Source organism: Macrobrachium rosenbergii, chromosome 49, assembly GCF_040412425.1.
Source record: "Macrobrachium rosenbergii isolate ZJJX-2024 chromosome 49, ASM4041242v1, whole genome shotgun sequence".
NCBI classification, from domain to species: Eukaryota; Metazoa; Arthropoda; class Malacostraca; order Decapoda; family Palaemonidae; genus Macrobrachium; species Macrobrachium rosenbergii.
In genome coordinates this window covers 32064316-32087399 of record NC_089789.1, presented here as the reverse complement: position 1 = coordinate 32087399, position 23084 = coordinate 32064316, and positions in this window count along the sequence as shown.

The window sequence follows — 23084 nt, the reverse complement described above, 5'->3', positions numbered from 1 at the left end:
AGATAAGAAACCTGTAGCCCATATGATATGGGCCTACCCCTTGCTGAAAGTGATTGCTATGTTATGCAAGTCATTATAAGAACAATTTGCTCTCAGTTATACTCGTACTGCATAACGTTATTAGTTCACCCAACTTGGGCTCACTTCCACATGACCTGAGATCGCCGGTCTTTGACAGTCTATAGATATTACTTTAGACAATACTCCTGACTTTGTTTCCTTGAGATTCTGCAGTGCATGGCTCCTCTGTCATCTCTTCCTCGTCTTATGGGGTCGAGAACTCGAGAGTCAACTAGGAAGATCAATCAGTCATATTTGCTTCCAGAATAAGAATTCAGTGCATTCTTTGGTTTTTCGTAAGCCACTTAACCTGCTTGTGTTTAAGAGAATGCACTGAATTTTTATTCTGGAAGCAAATATGACTGATTGACCTTCCTAGTTGACTCTCGAATTACATTTGAGCAATAAGGGGCTTTCTTTATATATATGTATATATATATATATATATATATATATATATATATATATATATATATATATATATATATATATATAAATATATATATATATATATATATATATATATATATATATATATATATATATATATATATATATATATATATATAAAAATGCCCGCTCTTGGATGTTACATTCCTTCCATTCCATTGCCTCTTCCATTTCATTTATACCCGGCATTTTTTGACTGACTCTCCTCATTCTACCCAACACTTCAGAAAAATGCATTCTTTCCACAAACCTAGTGTTTTGACATTCTCTCCACATGAGCAAGCAATGTGAAAACTCAATTTCATCTTTCCCCCTAAGCTAACCTTAACGCCACTTGTATATATTTCCAAACGTCCCACCACCCTTTCAGTCCTCACTCAAAATGCTCGGCTCCATCTTTCCACCCAAGCTAATATTTACCCCTTTATTATATCTCCACGCATTTCATCCTTTCGAGCCTTCTCGCTCCACATAAACAACACAACAGTTCATCCAAATCGGCTCAACCTTTTACCTTTCATTTGTATTCATTGCCTACATTTCACGCTTATAAAGATTGACTCAACAGTGTCTTCGTGCAGTCTTAATTTGGCATCCAGAGACACCAACCTCCTTTCCTCCAAATATTTTGCATAAACACTCGTGCCTTCCTTCCTTCCTTGGCCTGTTTCTTGTCACTCTGTCACATGTACTTTAAATTTTCTCATCATAATCAGATTTATTTCCATGTCCTAAGCATAGAGGAAAGCCCAGTGTCTCTCATATGTGTCCTGGACGTAGTTAATATTTTTTTTTAAAGTGTTTTGACTGATATTTTATTTCTATACCATGAATCTCATGGAAACTCACACAGACAAATTTTTATATATATACATATATAGTATATATGTATATGTATATATATATATATATATATATATATATATATATATATATATATATATATATATATATATATATACATACATATATCCGAAGACACTATCCTTATCACCAGGAGGCTTTAGATTTGATTTCGAGGTGAGCAGCAACACTTTAAGTAGATTTTGTCAAACACTGCCCATTGCAGGACGCGTGGAATTCACTGGAACTTTCAATTTTGTGATACAATTGTTAGCGTTAAGAATACAGTAAGCGCGTGTGTATATATATGCACTTTGTATATTTAATAACGTCTCAGCTCCTCGACTTACTCAGACTTTTTGGATGTGCTTATCATTACATACTCTTTAATCCAGATGAGAAATAAATGAACAAATCTTTTCCTTGTGCAGTAATATTCGAACCCACGCAAGCCTGTAAGACTGTGTCAATCCGTTATGGTATTCATTTTTCATCTGGGTCCAAAAGCGTACCCAAAAAGTGTGAGGAAATCGAAAAGTTGAGAGATCATTGTGGCTACTAATGATACTTCTATAATTCGCGAGAATAACCATGAAATTATATATACATGTATATGTGTATGTACTCCAACGTTCATTCGTAAATTGAAAGTAAGAACAGTCTTCCCAGACCTTGAAATAATGCGTGCTTTTCCATAATAAATTTTACTCTCTATTCTATTCACATTGAATTTGATAGCACATAACGGAGATCAATTTAAATATTCGTATCTATTTTAATGTCAACGAAATTAAGGGAGACAAACGTAAGGCCGAGGGAACAAAAAATATTGAAAGTTTATCCTTCAGGTTGTGCAGTTAACCTGCTATACTGAATGTATCATTGCATTTATGTCATTTATGAAGATAGAATTTCTCTCTCTCTCTCTCTCTCTCTCTCTCTCTCTCTCTCTCTCTCTCTCTCTCTCTCTCTCTCTCTCTCTCTCTCTCTTTACGGCTAAGTAAAGAATAAATAAGTCTAGAATGAAAAAATATTTAAAGTATCTTTTACTTGTTTTTCTTGGGAAAATTGAAAAACACCACACACACACACACACACACACACACACACACACACACACATAAACATTTGATTATGTCGTCTCATCTATTTACATCCTTCTAGTTGCTCGCACATAGTTACATATGTGTCAGATAGTTTGACAGGCATATTGCACATGATATTTTATACCTTGAGCTACTGAGCACCGATTAGCCCCCTGACGTCGAAATTACTGTACCTTGGGAATACTTTTTAACCAAAGGAAATGAGAAAATTACGATAACTCACTTACCCTACCTGGGATTCAAACACATGCCTTTTAGAGTCAGTTACGTGGGAAATAGTACTAAATGGTTTTAAGTTATCAGGCGTCGTGCCTTCTATGGTCATTGACGCTAGGAAAAAGTAAACTTAAGTCAAAACTGGTTTCGACTTTGTGATGCATAAGCCTGTCGCATTCAGGCTCTGTACTGGGGATTGAAATCAAGTTGCATGAGCAACACTTTCCCCTTACAATAATAAGATACGTGAAAGCAAGGATCGGTGCTTTTGGATGCTTGGTCATGAAGAGAGAATGGAAGAATGTAGGTTGGTGATGAGGTCTATAATCCATAAAGCTTGGACGAAGTAGACGTTCAACTTGCTATTGGTAAGGCTTTAGTTATCTATGTAGAAGGGTTTTAAGGCTGTAATCTTTAGTTTATTTATTTATTTATTTATTTTTTTTCGAGGGGTTTATTGAATTCACGGGTTTTGAATATGACTAGGTCAGTGATTGTTGTCCTGTTTCCCTCAGAAGCCACCCTTTGGTGACGAAACTCCGTTTTCCAGGAAGCAATTGCAATAATATGTAATTGTTCATGGCAGTATTTAATTACGATGATAATAAAAATAACTAACGTTGAAATCATTTTTATCAACACAAACTCTCTTTATGCCCTCTATATACACTTCGTTAAAAGCGGAATTTCATAATCAGTGACAGCCATATAAATAGATTTTCCTGTAAATGTGTGCCCAAATATACGTAATACTGCGTCGCCATGAAATATTGTCATGATACATAATGGCATATTTGTTCGCATTAACCCTAAACACTAAAATGCATATTCCCGTTAGCCAACAAATATGAATCCTGTTTATGATTTGCGAGCCCCAAAAAAAGTTTTGGAAAGCTGATATTTCACCCTCATTTTAGGGCATTCACACATTGGTTGTCATTTGTATCAGGTAACTAGTATAACAGTAACTAATATAATTCATAATTTATCTACTTATGTGTGTTTTAGAGGGAAATGGTTTTAACTCTACTGGTTTTAATCCCATATAATCTGTTTACTAATCAATAGTTCTATAACCGGGATGAAGTAATAGCTAAGTGTTTATTTCTAACAAGACATAAAAAAAGAAAGACATTGTCTCAGGTGAATGTGATATGAACAATAGTTTTATGTGTATGTGTGTGTGTGTCTGTGAGAGAGAGAGAGAGAAGCAGCTTCGTTCGGAGAGAAAGTAACACAAAGGTTAGTGTACTGTAGCTGAACACAAAGAGCCTGGGCTTAATTTTAGGTAAAAAAAACGTACACACAAAAATTTTGCCAAATAAAAAATAAAGTGGGATTCATTGCTTGAAACGAGGAAAAATAAATTTACCAAACGAAGAATTTATTTATTGTTAATGGTTTTTTATCCAAAGTAAAGTAAAATTTGGGTGTGAAATCATGTTGAAATATATAAAAAAAAAATAGTCTTCTCGACATATTAGAATTTGTGTGCATTATTTGACGAAAAATCTCTCCTTTCGAAATCATTCCTTAAGTACCCACTTCGGACTTGGATCGCCTTCTGACATACGGCAGTGCTGTATATTACGATCTGCTAACTGTGTTAAAAGAATAAAAGAGCAGAAAAGTTAACACTAACTTTTGATCCCAAACTCAACATTATTTGCTTTCAAGCTCTAGATTTAAATCGAGGTTGAGCTTAGAGTCATTGCTTTGTTTATATCTAATCTTACTCAGTTGCTGTGACATTTTTTATTTGGTTAGTTGTTTAATTAAAACTCCTATGAATTGTTGCAGCTAACTGGCTGCTAAAGTCAAGTGAAGTCCCATATCTTTTACACCTGAGATGTATCTATAAATACACGTCATTTCGGTCTACATTATATACGCCAATGGCATTATACTGGAAATGAGTGTTACCTTAAAGTAAGGTAGAAATGTAAAGTGATTTTCACTTCTGCAGAACCGGAAATTCAATTTTATTGCCCAGAAAAAAATAAAAAAAAAAAATAATATTTTAGCAGTTTTATCAACTAATTATGGAGAAACACTTCATCATCACAAGCGGCTGAGAAACTCGAAGTGCATTGTCCCTCTGACCAGAACTTTAATATTGCAGAATTTTGACCCACTGCAGAAGAAGAAAATTACCCCCTTTTCAAGCTGCGGAAGTTGTCGAGGAAAATAACCTTTTTCAAGGTACAAAAGTTATTAAGTAGATGCATTGTGTTTCCTCAAAAGCACAGGGGCTACACTATAAGTGTCGGCCGGATGGAAATTAGCCCCTAACTTACAAGGCCGCAAACTTCTCGCTATAAGAGATTAATGAATAATTTACATCGTTCCGGGGCAAGAAGGAGCTTTGTCAAGCAGTCACAAAGGTTGAGAATCTCGGAGTTTTCCCCTTTCGGTTAAATGTTTCGGCAAGGGGCCTTCCGCAATAAGAAAAGGATCGCAAGACACAAGAGGAAGAAGGAAAAGGGGGAAGAGAGAAGAGAGAGAGTGTCTGCATCTCTTCTCTTCTCTTCTCTTCTCCTCCTCCTCCGGTATTCCTCCCTCCTCAGTCATGCTCACATTCCGTTTTATTACCCCCTATTAGGAGGTTTTTCGAATGGCGAGGTAATCTGCATTCCGAACAGATACCGACGAGAGACAGTCACTCCTCCTTCGGCGTTCTCGTTATTACCGCTGTTTCTTTCCTCTTCTCCTTCAGCGCGTTCGTCTTCTTTCATTGTCCTCTTATCGTCATACAATATCATTTGACCTGAGCGTTTGTAAAGCGTCAATCCTTCTCCCGCAAACTAGTCGAAGCATTTATAAATGGGTACCTGTCTTATGACAACTCTTCTACAGGGAAAAAGGGCCGATGGGTATGCGCACACACACACACACACACACACACACACACACACACACACACACACACACATATATATATATATATATATATATATATATATATATATATATATATATATATATGTATATATATATATATATATATAACTCTTTCCTTCATTCATTGATGACGACATTAAAGCTTAAACTCCAGAAATTAAAAATTTATTGACAAGGATACTCCGACAGTTGCTGTATCAACCATACTCTGGCCTTTTCAATGACTGATGTGCCAAAGAGTTTCTTTTTGAGTGATAGGTCAAGTAGATGATCTCTCTCTCTCTCTCTCTCTCTCTCTCTCTCTCTCTCTCTCTCTCTCTCTCTCAAATGTGTGAAATTGTGCATTAATTTTGGTGATTAATTGAAAGTGACGTCAAGTTAGGAAGGCTAGTTGGTGGTTTTTGGTCATTAATTGAAAGTGACATCAAGTTAGGACGGCTAGTTGGTGGTAGCCAGACTAGTAAAAGAAATCATTCTTGCACCCTCATCCCAAAAAATGCTTCTTGGGAACAGGAATACTGCTTCTTTTTTGGAGCCAAAAATTTATCAGTCTTGTTCACATCTGTGCTTAGGCATCATTTTATTGTCAAAAATTAAACTGTAATAAAAAATTTGAATCTGGAATATGTGATCCTACAAGTATGCCAAATCTTATTAATTACATCTGACAATCAATTTGCATATAGGGCCGAGCATGGCACAGATATGGCTCCCTTCATTTTTGAGATGTTTAAACTATATAGATTCAAAAACAAGTAAAAAATGCCCCGAAGTTTCTTCGGCTCAATCGAGTTTTCCGTACAGCCGCTACAGCGTATAATCAAGGCCACCGAAAACAGATCTATCTTTCGGTGGTCTCGGTTAATGCTAAATGAGTCGCGGCCCATGAAACTTGAGCCATGGCTCGTTGGTAGCCTATCCTATATCGTTGCCAGAAGCACGGTTATGACTAACTTTAACCATAAATAAAATAAAAAATACAGAGCCTAGAGGGCTGCAATTTGGTATGTTTGATGATTAGAGGGTGGATGATCAACATACCAATTTGCAGCCCTCTAGCCTCAATAGTTTTCAAGATCTGAGGGCGGACAGAAAAAGTGCAGACAGAAAAAAGTGCGCACTGACAGACAGTCTTCGTATTGTACAATGGATATATTTAAGGCTCCCGACCGAGAAAGCCACAAGGAACTGTTTTCTATCATAGAAAAAAGAAATGGCCATTCCATATATCACTGCTAAAATATTGGAATACAGCGCAGGAATTTAATGTACTATGGAGTAATGTTCTCTCGTTGTCTTTAGGACCTGAATATGACATAAGACAGGATAGTGTTTTGTTAGCATTTTCATTTGCTGTGTATGTGGGTGACCTAAGTTAAAGACATCCTAAGTTAAGAGGGTGATATAAAGGTTTATCATATCTATTTCTAACCCCATTAGCAAAGGCATTGCAGAAATTTATGGACAAAAGTGTGGAATACCTATTATTATTATTATTATTATTATTATTATTATTATTATTATTATTATTATTATTATTCAGAAGATGAACCCTATTCATATTGAACAAGCCCACTGGGCCCATTGACTTGAAATTCATGCTTCCAAGTAATATGGTGTTCATTCGAAAGAAGTAACAGAAGGTAATAAGAAATATAGAAAGAGGCCAGTTATTAGAAAAACATATAAATTAACAAATTAATGAATAAATAAAAATGTAAGTACATTATTAAAATACAAGGAGAATTGTGTTAGGGTAGTAATGCATTACATCTTCTCTTGAACTTCTGAAGTTCCAATTGCACGACATTAACGCATAATAAAATTAAAGTTCTTTGAATAAAGCTCAGGAATTTTATTCTCTCTCGGCGATCCTTCATTTTTTATCAACAGCGTTAGATTGGAAGTCGTTAAATCTTGTAAATACCTCGGTATGAACATCAATGATGACCTTAATGATGATGAACACATTGCCTCACTGCATCGAGGTCAATGTTGGCATGATAAAATGCTACCAAGAAATTTCCATATGTTTAATAAGGAGGCCAACAAAATTCTCTTGCTTAAATCGTTCTATACATCTTTTTATTCTATACAGTTAGCACTAAACTGTAAGAAGGAGATGCTGAGAAAACTTCTACCGTGCTATAACGACTCTGCCAGGTACTGAATCTAATGGGCATTGTAAAGTTTTCTGGAATTAGTGGCGAATTTATTTTCTTAAGATTCCAGAGTTTTAGGAATTAGTAAAGAAGTGCTTTGTTAGTTTGTTTCAAAGACTAAAGAGGTCAAACTCTGACCGTGCAATTACATTTTTTTTACAGTGAAAGTTTTAAACATTCTTTGGGTTCTCAGAGGTGGTCTGATACCATATTCCGTACTCATTAGGATACAGCATTTCATTCTCATTCTTTTAAGTATGTGTGTGAAGGCGCTGTTATTTGTGTGTATGTTCTTTTGTGTCCACCTGTATGTCAATCTTGTTCACTCTTACATTTTGACCGCCGTGTTTATTTTGTGTATGGCTTTTGAAACTGAAATAAAAGAATTTAATTGCAATATACATATATGTATATATATTATATATACATATATATATATATATATATATATATATATATATATATATATATATATATATATATATATATATACATATACATATACATATACATATACATACACACACATAATAAAATATATATATATATATATATATATATATATATATATATATATATATATATATATGTATGTATATATATATAGAGTGCCTGCGTTTGGGCATTCGCCTCCCAGTTTATATATGTTTGTAGACATAAATTTGCATACGGACCCATATCCCCAAATAATGTCTGCGAACTCCCTCGTGTGCTCATAAAACGTTTGTATTTCCGAGGTATTTTTCCCTACAGTAAAAAGATCAGCGAACCCAACCGTATGGGGAAATATATCAGCGAAATATGCGAGTGTTTTGTATTTTGGTCGAATCAATTCACTGTGCAAAATAAGATTTTTACAATATATACACGAATGTAAATTATGCTCGATGTAAACATTTAATAATTGGATAATCCTGTCAGTATATGTAAGTTTTATTTGAGGATAAAGGAATGTGAAATATTTGTTCTTTCATTGAAGTGTGACATTAACATCCTGATATGTGAGATACTTTCTGAACAAGAGCCCGTGCTGATTGGGTGTTGCCATATGGTGACGATTGGTATCAAAACTACCTTTCTTACCTGGACTGAACTGGGATGTGGTTCCTATACATTTTTTTTCCTAGATCACTAAAGGGGGAGTCTTCCGTCCCAAGATAATTCACAAACTTTCTTTTGTTAGAGAATAACAAAGGTCATTTCGCCTAAATGAACCCGACAAACCAACTCGCTGCTAAAGAAGAGAATTACCAGATTTTTCTCGCTGTTTTTGTGCCATTTATCAAGGCGTTCCTATCTCCTATCTCCTCATCTTTTTCATTTTTCTCACCTCATCTCGCCGAACTTTTTCTGCCTTTATTTCACCTCCAACGGAGATGCTCGCATCTGCGCACGCACGCTCAGATACACACACACACACACACACACACACACACAGCCACACTCAAACGCGCGCACGCACACGCACTGAATACCGGCGTTTCACTCATATGCAAATGGCGAGGCTGTCATGTTAATGACATTTATTGAAAACTTCCAAGGAACCGCGTCCAGTCTTCTTTTTCCTCCGTTTGATATGAATTTCGGCCATGAATTTCCGCCCGAGGAACCCAGCTAATAATTTCCTTTTAAACTGAAAAGATCTCGCCGGCATTCCACAAGGAACCAAATTAGGCGTGTTCTACTCGCCGGAAAATTTAGGTAGGAACTGCAATTAAAACTTTATTCATAATACACCGATTTGTTAGCGGTAATTGATGCAGAGATTTCAGAGGAAAACTCACTTTTTTCCAGGCCGTTAATACTCCATCATAATTATTAATTCGTTGGTGAATTATAAAGTTTTTTGTAAGGGGTCTAAAAATTCAGGTAACAGAATTATATTTTATTTAATGAACATACTGGTATTACATTTAGTGCAAAATAGATTCGCCTTGTGTCTGAAGACTGAACATTAACAGACGAAGAGAGAGAAAGAGTGAGAGTTATATAAAATACCGTTTTAGAGAGAGAGAGAAAGAGAGAGAGAGGGGGGATGGTTACTTCATAAAAATGGATATAACTTTGATTGCCATTCTTCCGTAGAATAAAATTATCAGATACAAAAATAACAAGTAAAAAATGTGCCGAAGTTTCTTCAGCGCAATCGAGTTTTCTGTACAGCGTATAATCAAGGCCACCGAAAATAGATCTATCTTACGGTGGTTGTATGAGCCGCGGCCCATGAAAATTTAACCACGTCCCGGTGGTGGCCTATCCTGTATCGTTGCCAGAAGCACGATTATGGCTAACTTTAACCACAGATAAAATAAAAACTACTGAAGCTAGAAGGCTGCAATTTGGTGTGTTTTTTGACGAATAGAGGATGATCAACTTACCAATTTGCAGCCTTCTAGCCTTAGTAGTTTTTCAGACAAAGCCGGCACAAGAGTTTTCTTTTACAGAAACTAAAAATGGAAAGGCAGTGGCTCTAAGATTTAATAAGAAAATTCTTGGGCTAAGTGACTTAGGAAAGGTCACAGAAATTTCTTTTTTTTTTTTAGGGTAACCAAATCCTTTATCATTTAAAGGCACAGGAACAGGTTTTTTGACAAAACATACTAATACTTTTTTTTCAAAAAGTGATGTTTTTGCAAAGTTGAACGCAGTAACCAATAGGAAAATGTATCTTACAGATAATTATTATTATTATTATTATTATTATTATTATTATTATTATTATTATTATTATTATTATTATTATTATTATTATTAAGTAGGTAGAACACCCTCTTTAAAACAAGTGGAATTAAATGAGATAGCTACATTAACTACATTCAGTTTGTATAAAAACTATTCGATCCTTCTTATGTTCTTTTTATCAAAAGAATTCCAGCCGACAAATGTTTACCTCTCCATTTCTGGAAGAATGACAAATACTGGAGAGTTACTGGCGGAATGCAGTGACAGAGAGAGAGAGAGAGAGAGAGAGAGAGAGAGAGAGAGAGAGAGAGAGAGAGAGAGAGAGCAGTCATGAGAAAGATTACAAAGACTTTATACAAATTGAGTGAAGTTGAATCAGCAATATTATTATTATTATTATTATTATTATTATTATTATTATTATTATTATTATTATTATTATTAGTAGTAGTAGTAGTAGTAGTAGTAGTAGTAGTAGTAGTAGTAGTAGTAGTATATGGGGAATGCAGGCAGAGAGAGAGAGAGAGAGAGAGAGAGAGAGAGAGAGAGAGAGAGAGAGAGAGCAGTCATGAGAAAGTTTACAAAGACTTTACACAAATTGAGTGAAGTTGAATCAGCAATATTATTATTATTATTATTATTATTATTATTATTATTATTATTATTATTATTATTATTAGTAGTAGTAGTAGTAGTAGTAGTAGTAGTAGTAGTAATAGAAGTAGTAGTAGTAGTATTAAATTTAGTGAACGTTTGCATCCAAACAACCTTGTACAGAATTAAATGTCCATTTTGAAAAAAGATGAAAAATAAAAATATGTAGAAATGTGTAGACAGATATATATATATATATATATATATATATATATATATATATATATATATATATATATATATATATATATATATATATATATATATATATATATTTATTTATTTATTTATTTATATATATACATATATCTATATATATAGTTATATATTCTATCCATATATATATATATATATATATATATATATATATATATATATATATATATATATATATATATTCACAATTATCGATCTTCTTTATGGCTCAGTAATCATAGTCACTGTTCTTCCGATGTTTCCCATCCATGAAGCAGTTCGAACTCAACTGGTAACGAAGCACTTATTACGTATAATTCCCTTTATCTGTTAGGTATTGCGGTCTAGATATTAAACGAAATTTATGCGTTATCATTTGTTATTATAAAATGTTTTCCGTTATATATATGCATATATATATATATATATATATATATATATATATATATATATATATATATATATATATATATATTATATATATATATTATATATCTATATATATATATACATACACACTTGAATAGCAGTATTTGGTAACAAATTAAACCGAATTAACCTAAATGATAACCAACATAAAAAATCAATATGCAGGTGTCTGAGCCCAGCTTCCTTCGTCTGCTACCCCGACCCGCTACAATCCTGGTCCTATTGCTAGTTATGCGATTATCCTTACCAGTACGTTAAGATATATCTATAATATTAAGCGAAACTTAATAGAACGTTGAGTTTTCTTTTCGTGGTTATTATTATTATTATTATTATTATTATTATTATTATTATTATTATTATTATTATTATTATACATTGGTTTAACTATTGGTTGACTGATTGATTAACTGAATATCAAATCACCTGGTATATCAACAAAAGTTTATCGACGCAGAAAGATTTGCTTGTAAAATCTACTAACCTTAGTTTTTCTTCATAAAGGCTATAAAATGGAAACATAAAAGTCATAGGTAATGAAACAAATTGAAATCATAGAAGCTCTTGAGGCAGTGTACAGTTAGTTAAGTCTACCATTAAAAATAAATTATGTTAACGAGTCTAGATTTAACGACATTAGCGGGTGAGCTGTCATAATTTCACGGAGTTTTCCTGTAATTTTTTTTCTTAAATAAGATATAGTGTAGTGTAAAGGTGAAGTAAGGAAGGTGAGTGGTTAAGAAGAAAGAGACAAAAGGTAATGGTAAAAAAGTAAGGGACAAAAAGTAATGTTGAAGACAATGATTTAAAGTATGGCGCACAAGGTACACTGTAGGCGATACTCCCCCGAGGTGATTCTCGCTCATGCTCCCGTCCCCCACAGCCGCCCCCCGCCCCCTCTCTCTCTCTCTCTCTCTCTCTCTCTCTCTCTCTCAGAAATTCATTTCTCGCTATAATGTGGCTCGATTCCACAATAAGCTGTAGGTCCGTTGCCTTGGTAACCAATTGGTTCTTAGCCACGTAAAATAAGTCTAATCCTTCAGGCCAGCCCTAGGAGAGCTGTTAATCACCTCAGTGGTCTGGTAAAACTAAGGTATACGTAACTTCTCTCTCTCTCTCTCTCTCTCTCTCTCTCTCTCTCTCTCTCTCTCTTTCAGACAGCCGAAATATTTAACGAAGGAGAGCCTCTAGAAGAGAAATACGCTTACGAAAATTGTCCACTAAATTTAGGATGTCATACTACATCCCTGTACAGGTTGAAACATTAGCCAAGTAACCCAGTTGGGAATGCTACTGACAGTATGACTCTACAGGACTCTGAATTGATACCAAAGTCTTTTGTAGTTTCACTACGCCCTCGGCGGAATTTCTTTCTTTCCTTTTTCTTCGTCTAACACCATTCGTGTCTTTCCACATAACTCTCTCTACGTTAACGTTACCGCACGCTTCTTCTTCCACCTCTCACTTATATAAAAAAAAAACTTCATCAAGTAAGCCCTGTGACTCTAATTTCTTGGACATACTATTACTGAGTGCTCTTAAAATGACGATAAATTAAATCTAGTTACAAAGTATCAGCCTCTGCACAGAATGATGGTACCCTATGTTGAAGTTACCTCCATTAGGCAAGGTGTAAAAGTTCTAACTTCCCTTTCCAGGAGGCTATCTAGTCAAAAGCTATCAGACTTCCCTCTATATTAAATGATAGTCAGAGGCTAACGGACCAACTTTCGATATTAAATGATAGTCAGGGACTAACAGGCTTCCCCTCGATATCGATGTTAAAGGACAGTCACCAACCAAAGGACTTTCCTCCGATAATCAGATGGACGTTGTGTGTTTTTATTATTATTATTATTATTATTATTATTATTATTATTATTATTATTATTATTATTATTATTTCAGTAGATGAAACCTATTCACATGGAACAAGCGCACATTGACTTGAAATTCAAGCTTCCAAAGAATGTTGGTTTCAACCTCCCACCGCAGACCCCACACTGCAGTAGTAACTGATCACGGGGAGACGCGAACCCGAGATATTTGAGTGGCATGCCACGACACTAACCACTATACCAGGCGAACAGGAGAGGACTGCAACTCTACCTGGGTAGAAACAATAAGGGCCTTGCTGTCCTTATAAGGTCGTAGTTTCACTTGAAAGGAGACTGGGCAGACCACGGCAACCGCCGGTCTCCATTGGCACTTCTTAGGCGTTACTGATGTCCATTGGTTTTGGAAGAGGTGTCATGGCAACAATTCGGTTCTGCTATGGCAACAATTCGGTTCTGCTATGGCTACCACCATGTTGCGTAAACACCATTAGCTCCAGTGCTTGATAGAATCACTGATTATGGAAAAATTGCAACAATCTATGAATTTGCACATATGGTAAAAATACATTACGAAATCTTCTTCATAAATATCGTCAGTTACTGGTAAAAATATTGATTTGTATATGAAAACCGTTTCAGACACCGGATCTTACAGATATTTATCTTATGCTTAGACTGACAAAGACATCTTTATGTAATATCATCCACAATAAGCTTTAAACCAGCACGGACTCTTGCTCAGCAGACTGCGCAGAAAAAAATGTTAAAGGTGTTAACGTTTAATATTAGAAAATTATTTTGAACACTTGACCCTATTCAAGCTACAAATACTGAGCGTCCAATTCAATTAATAGATGTTTACATCCATCAACATGACGTTACCGAAGCGTTAATGAAAGTTTCCGTCCCAGCAGCATAATTTACGTCCCTCTATATATTGCAATATTTTATTGAGCAGTTTTTACCCAAGTATTTATTCCTCTTGAGTGAAACAAGAACATACATTTGCCGAAACTTTATTTCTTTATTTGTGACTCTACATATGTATGAAAATTCATAAGTATGCACATGTATGACCATATACACGCCCACACACAAACTCTATTCTCAGGCATGGGCGTGATTTAGGCTTGTTTTGTTAAATTTCAATATATCATGTGCATTGTAGTTGGCAACATGGTTTGGGAAGACCATGAGGGTAGCAGAATCATGCCAAAATAGTTATTGAAAACAAGAAACCAAAAAGGTTGAAGGTTGGAAATCATATTAACAACATAAAAGGGCAATAAGCTAAGTGCAACTTCGCTATAAAAATAATAGAACAATGCTCTTACTTCATTAACGGTATTCCTTCATACCATTAATGTCAGGCGAAGTAAACCTTTGAGTAACAATAAAACTAAATGTGACAAGTGAGTTCACTAATCTCTCGTGTATTTGAATGTGTTGACGGGAGAGTGACTGGATTGCTGTAAAAGTGGATCCGATAAGGGTGTCAATGTCTCCAGGTTACATAATCTCTTTATAAATGGAGTGATGCAAAAAGCTAGAGAAAGGACTGATGGAGCTGTGGTGAATTTAGTGCAGAATATCTGATATTTTCAGATATTAAAAGTTCATTGATAATTGAAGGTAACTGGGTATAAGTAAGTGACCAGTAAAAAGCAGTGACTTGGCAAGTCAAAGGTGCAATGTATCAGGGGACTGGACTGAAGTGTGGATGTTCAATGTGAATGAAAGGAAAAACAGTAAACTGTCGAGATCAATAGTCTGCTTGATAAAAATTAAAATATGTGAAAGAAAGCATAGTAATGTTATCGATCAGAGTGGTGTAAGGGGCCCTTAATGATAGAAGGGAATGAGAGACAACAGGTTAATGGAAAGAATACGCTTATAAAATGTGTAAGAAGGGAGGAGAGACGGAACACCTGAAAAGTTCCAGATAAGTGGGGTTGAAGAAGCACTGACCGAAAGGGTCTCAATATCACAGAATAAAATAAAGTGCATGCATTATACTGTAGAGGTGAGTGGTGCAGTGTTTTTAAGAGGTTTGGCACACGGTCCTTGTTCCTTCTCTGGAACCACTTGTTAATAACGGCAACGTTTTATTTTTGCATTTATATATGTATGTATGTATATATATATATATATATATATATATATATATATATACTGTATATACATATATACACACACATACATACATATATATATATACATATATATATATATATATATATATATATATATATATATATATATATATATATATATATATATATATATATATATATATACTGTATATTTGAACTCAAAGCACTTCTCCCAGCTCAGAATACTTTCATATGTATATATATATATATATATATATATATATATATATATATATATATATATATATATATATATACGTAAAAACTGAGAGAACAGGGGAAAACATTCGTACAAAGGAAAATTAACGTAATTCAAAATAAGTTGATTAAGGAATATTTCATTTATCAAAGAGTGTTATTAGCAATACGTCATTCCTTCTTTGTCTTCAGCTGTATACGCGTTATTAATTAATATTTAAAGACATACAGATGTTTTAAGAAATAAAGATTTGATACAGATCCATATTCTTTATAAAAATGCTTCGTGCAAATGAAATATTGTCATTGCATTTCTTTCTTTTGAAAACTTACCCTCTTTAAGTTTTCCAGATTTAAGAATCATTTGTCTTCTAGGAAAGACCCTATCATGTAACAAACTGCTTTTTACTTCCTTCTCTCTCTCTCTCTCTCTCTCTCTCTCTCTCTCTCTCTCTCTCTCTCTCTCTCTCTCTCTCTCTCTCTCTCTCTCTCTCCCCCCGAAACAATCACGCGTTCTTTTTTCTGGCGATGTAATTCAGAGGTGTCTGAAGGTTTTACCATTTCCCGAGAAAGTAATAAACGACAAAACAATTTTGTTTAAATTTTTATATTAAGGAGAATTTGGCTCCTACAAAGAATAATTGAGTTGCGTCAGGCCACCCATTTATATTCCCCCTTTTTTACCAAGATCATTTTTCAACACAAGAGCTTTAGTTTTGTGTTACTAAACGTATGTGAAGGAGAGAGAGAGAGAGAGAGAGAGAGAGAGAGAGAGAGAGAGAGAGAGAGAGAGAGAGAGAGTAAAAGCCAGGAGTTATCCATTCAATATGTTTCAGCTATTTAAAATTGGTTAAGATTCTAAGAGTCTTTTTAGTATTGCATTTCGATAACAATACTGTAAAATTACCAAAAATATTTTAGGTTAATAATGATGAGGCAATTATCTCTGTTTCTCTGTCTCTCTAGAATACATATATATATATATATATATATATATATATATATATATATATATATATATATATATATATATATATATATATATATATATATATATGTGTGTGTGTGTGTGTAATTATATATATACATACATATATATATATATATATATATATATATATATATATATATATATATATATATATATATATATATATATATATATATATACACATATATATGACGAACATTAAATATCTTTTAAGTAAAATGAAACTGAAACATCCCAATAGAGAAAAAGCTTCATGGAAAACTTCTTCGTAATTCTAAAAGAACGTTACCAACACGAAAAATGCATTTTATTATCGATTAAATGAATCGACGTCTTATATATAACGGATCCTTGCCAGATTTCATTTCATGTCCTTTTTCTTTTTTGTAAACATGCGTTTTTAGATATTTTTCATTTATTTTGAAATTACAATAAAACTTACTAGAGTGACGATTGAACACAATGGCAAGTTTTAAACTCATTTCCGGGTGGTTACAAACAGTCGGAAAGGGCGTTCATTGCAGCAAAAATAGTATAAGAATCATGACAAAAATTATGAAATAATGGTTGCCAGCATTTTAAAACTTTTCTGTTAAACTTTTAATGGTATTTCTTCTAACGAAGTTGAGCAGACACTTATAAAGAAACTATCTCTAAACAGTGCCAGAACAATAGACTCAAAAGAACTATGAACATTTAGCTAATGAGCAGAGAGACACAGACGCTAAATTTTCTTTCCTTGTATTTTTGGTAGAAATTGGCTCTAATTTGGCACTGTGTAAATACGGGCCCTTGCTCAATACGCAACCTTTCTAAGCCTTTAGGTAGAAAACTTCACTTGGGTGAATATTCGAAAGAAATAAATTCCCTTATATAAATCCTGATCACTCTCATTCTCGGGTTCTTAAAACCCCATTGTGACCCATTGCGGCTCTCATCAACCAAACGTTTATTATCATTTTTGTTTTTGTTTTAAGTAAGGGTCATTAACCATACGCTTCCATATACCAAAATTTAATGTACAAATATTTAGTTACAATGCTATTGACAGATGTTTATTAGCATAAAGGTCACCTGCCTTTATTGAATGTTTCCAATATGAATTTTGGTATGTTTTAGCTGGGTATTGTACAGTTAATTTAATTTGGGTAACAAAGTAATGTGAATGTTGCCTGAATCCCCATTTTCCCCCCTATTGATACTTTTCCCGGAATTTTCAGTAACTGAAAAACTAAAAGCATTCTAATCATAATAGCATATGTGAATAATTTTTCATATATATATATTTTAACGCAAATGTCAGTGTAAATGTATGTTATATAAATTATATATATATATATATATATATATATATATATATATATATATATATATATATATATATATATATATATATGTGTGTGTGTGTGTGTGTGTGTGTGTGTTTTCATGTATGCATCCATTTCTCTAGGTATGTTTTGCATCAAAAGCCTTGAATTTGAACAGAGCGTTTGAATGATTAAATTCCCTTTCCCAAGTCGGATTCAATCATCAGTGGCATGCCAAAATTTATGTTCAAATCCTGTCTGGAAAGTGCCATTAGTAAATTTATTTCTTGTGCAGAGAATTCGCTACATTTATGGGCACTGGTCTCCCTGTAATACGAAGTGAGGCTAATTTCTTTTATTAGAACATAACCAATATAATCATTTGCTCTTAATTACTCGGGACTTCCATTAATTTTGTCCTATTCTAATTTTGTTTACATTTTTTATTTTACTTAAACTCATTTTCATTAAAGAAACACTTTTATTTTAAAAGTTGAAAACTTCTTTGTGTGCAGTTATATTCAACAGTAGATCTATGACGTAGATAAAAAATTAATCTTTCATTATTAGAACTTATTCATCGTCTTCGTCAATAAAATAAAGTCGTAATTATTATTTTGTGTCCCAATTTTCCTCTATAATTAGACAGATTATGCATGAAGTTATATTCATGGTTAGTAATTCCTTTGCTATTAGAATATTACATATTTGATTTTTTATATAACAGTGAAAATTTACCTCAGTTAAAATTCATAACTCTAACAGGTTTCTTACGTGAGAATTAAATGCTTGAATTTATATTATACGATTTAGAGGCGAAATCGTCACTGCTTGTAATTTCCATTAAATGGCATTAACATGAAAAGCCCCCTATTTGCATATGAGGCTAACTGGGCCATTCATTGCGTGCGTGTGTGTGTGTGTGTGTGTTTGTGTGTGTGTGTGTCTTTACTGGTGGGCACAACTCCAGTGAAGGGCCACCGTAGGGAGGTAGTGCCGTCAGTGTACCCCATGTAGTGCACTGCAGGCATTACTACAGGTTCTTTGCAGCGTGCCTTCGACCCCTAGCTGCAACCCCTTTCGTTCCTTGTACTGCACCTCCTTTCATATTACCTTTCTTCCATCTTACTTTTCACCCTCTCCCAACAATTGATTCATAGTGCAACTGCGAGGTTTTCCGCCCGTTGCACCTTTCAAACCTTTTACTGTCAATTTCCATTTCAGCGCCGAATGACTTCATAGGCACCAGTGCTTGTCCTTTGCCCTAAATTCTATACTCAATTCTATTCAATCCAGTGAAGGGCGACTAGCAGAAAAGGAAGAAGAAGTAGAATAAAATAAGGAAGTAAGAAAGGAAGTCCTGATAAATAGCACCGAAGATAAAGATGAGAAAAGAATTCCGGTAATTTTCTTTAAGGCCGTTTATTAGTTTGTCAGGTTCATTTAAAGGAAATTGTTTTGTTTCTCTCACGAATAAAAATTTGTCGGTTAACCTAGGAGAATAGATTCCACTTCGAGTGCTGAGGAATAGAAAAGGATATACAACCAGTAGAGATTAAAATTGATTAAAATTGATGTGATGTGTTAAACATTATATCAGAAATATAAAAAAAAATTCAGTTATTAGTACATTATTACTAGTGTACCTATGCTGTAAAAAATGGCGGTTATACAAGAGAGGATCAAAACGAAAAGTTTCATGACCATATGTGTCTTCAACTAAGAAAAGAATGCGCCGAAGTTTTTTCGGCGCAATCGACTTTCCTGTACAACCGCTACAGCGTATAATCAAGGCCACCGAAAATAGATCTATCTTTCGGTGGTCTCAGTATAATGCTGTATGAGCAGCGACCCATGAAACTTTAACCACGGCCCGGTGGTGGCCTATTATATATAGTTGCCCGAAGTACGATTTTGGCTAACTTTAGCCTTAAATAAAATAAAAACTACTAAGGCTAGAGGGCTGCAATTTGGTATGTTTGATGATTGGAGGGTGGATGATTAACATATCAATTTGCAACCCTCTAGTCTGAGTAGTTTTTAAGATCTGAGGCCGGACAGAATAAAGTGCGGACGGACAGACAAAGCCGGCACTATAGTTTTCTTTTACAGGAAAGAAAAAAAAAAGAGAGAAAGATAGACCTTGGCCCCGTGTTGATTTTGTAACGCCATATAATTTATAATAAAGCAATCAATCTCTCTGAAGGCTACCAGTGTCTTCACTTGGCAACACCGGAGCGAAGGGAGGTTATCAATTGAGCTATTATGTCCTGTAACCTCATTATAAAATTACCCTGTACATTTTTAATATAGTTCATCAGACTTAAATTTTTATTACTTTCTTCATATAGAAAATGTCACACGTAGTTACTTAGTCTAGCAATATCTTCAATAAATATCATGAAGAGAATGGAAAAGTTATTCCTTTGAAACCATCAATAAAAGCTCTTAACATGATGATCTTCCTATTCTCATGAAAGTGAAACAAAACAGTTCATTGTGCGCTTTTGTGTTCATTTGCGTAGGAAGGAACATTTTCAGCAGGAGAGAGAGAGAGAGAGAGAGAGAGAGAGAGAGAGAGAGAGAGAGAGAGAGAGAGATCTGGGAAATGAAGAGGATGAAAGAGAAGACTTAGGAGTGAAGAAGTAGGAGTAAGGCCTCCTTCGAGGAAATGGCGTTTTGCTTTTCTGGCAAAAAAATAAGGATTGTGAATTTTTTAGAAAGACGTCTTTTCTTCGGTCATGTAGAAAAGGAATTGGGATGTGGAGGCAAACCGGAGGTTTAGTTAGTTAACTACAAGCAACAGGAAAATGAAGGAGTAAAGGTGTATGCAAAATTACCATCAAGAACAATTTGTTTTTTTGAAAGTTCACTTGCTTATTGGAAGGGTGTTAGTGCAACCTCTCTCTCTCTCTCTCTCTCTCTCTCTCTCTCTCTCTCTCTCTCTATATATATATATATATATATATATATATATATATATATATATATATATATATATATATATATATATATATATATATATATATATATATATATATATATATTAATTCCAGAGGTAACAGGACAACAGTCCCTACAGCGTTTACCATTTTACAGGCTAAATTGATTATAAACCCACGTACGCAAGAAACTAAATGGTTAATAACTCTCCACGAATCGTTCGTCTGACCATTCGGACAGTTCATTAAAGCTTTGTGGCACTCACATTCCATAGGCCGTACACGTTGCTCAATTTTGAATGTCACTCGAGGCAAAGGAGTACCCGGTGGGTCCACAACCTCCCTTAGGTGCTCCTCTGAACTGGGGTACGGTGCACTGATATCCCAAGACACTGGGCTTGCCGAAGGCACTATTGTACATTTGTATTGCTGCTCTTGGGATTGCCATGGTTTTGGATGCCTATGAAGCGTGTCCGAAGCAGGAGAGTATGTAGTGGAAGGTTGTGGACTCTGGTTGGAGGAAATGGCTCGTAAATGGTGGAGTGGCCTTTTCCTTTTGGACAATGGGAATCAGTCTTCTATCTCTGCGTGATTCCGTAAATAAAACTATAGCATTTTCTTAGCTCTACGGGGATCGCTTAGAGGACCAGAGATAAGGGTTTGTAGGAATTTTCAGTTTCACAATAAACGCTTACAAACTTTTCATGGCATGCATGTAAAAAAAAAGGGTCTCAAGTTGTAATATGTTCATGTTTTCTTGGCCTAGAGCTTGCATTTTCTTACGATATCATTAAGACTTGAATATTGCATTACCACCAGAAAAGAAATTTACATAAGGGAGAAAGTAATAAATGCTAAACCGGTTTTAATCTAATTGTTATAACACACATATACAAATATGTATGTATGCATGTGTTTCTGTGTGTGTTTTGTGTATTGTACGATGCTAAACCATAGTTTTGAGTACTGTGGAACGATGAGAGGGGGCGGGTGTAGAGTATTTGTATGACATGCGGGTGGGAAATAACAATTTTTGCATGTTAGTAAAGGGTAATAAGTTCGCTGTCTATGTAAATAGTATCATTTCCTACCGGGTAAATTGAATTTAGTGTACAATGCCCCCTATAAAATATTGCAACAGTTATATTCGAAGTTAATTATACGGCTGAAATGGAGGCATTCATTAAAAGTCGTTGACATGATGTTGATGAATGAAAGCATTTATTCATTAAATGGCTCTTGTTCAGTATTTGGGTCTTTCATCAATTATTTGTTCGTGAAATAGTTTGCATTGTTCAGTTTATTGCAAATCAGGGCTGCTTACCCTGGAGGTACCCCAGGTACGTCCATGACAGTTTTGGCCTATTTATTTAATTCATCAACATGGATAATGTCAGTTTGGTTTATAAATCTTTATTATTATTATTATTATTATTATTATTATTATTATTATTATTATTATTATTATTATTATTATTATTATTATTATTATTATTATTATTATTTCATGTAAGGCATCTAAAGTTTCCTACAAGCATTACTTCTATAAAAAAGTAAAATGCTCTAAATACCTATATAAACTTTATTTTGCCAAAGTCTGTAAAACACAATTATTCTTCTATTTTGCTTTTATTGATGTCTTTATTTGATACATTTAGAAACCAATAAATCTTGAAATTTTCTTGTGAAGTCTTACGTTGAATTTTCGATAATTTTTATCACATTTTATCTCATTTCAGTATGTCTTTACCTATGATTTTTTTTTTAATTCTGTAAGCAGTCTAATAGAAATTCTCGTTTAATGCCGTAGGTGATACTAAGAATGTCCCTATGATGGGGAGACCAATGATCTTCAAGATCACTTGGCGACTGACTAGAATTTTGTGATTGCATGTGAATTGAGTTTCTTTATAATCTCCAAAACTCTAATTAGTTTTTTTTGGAGCTGACGGTAAAT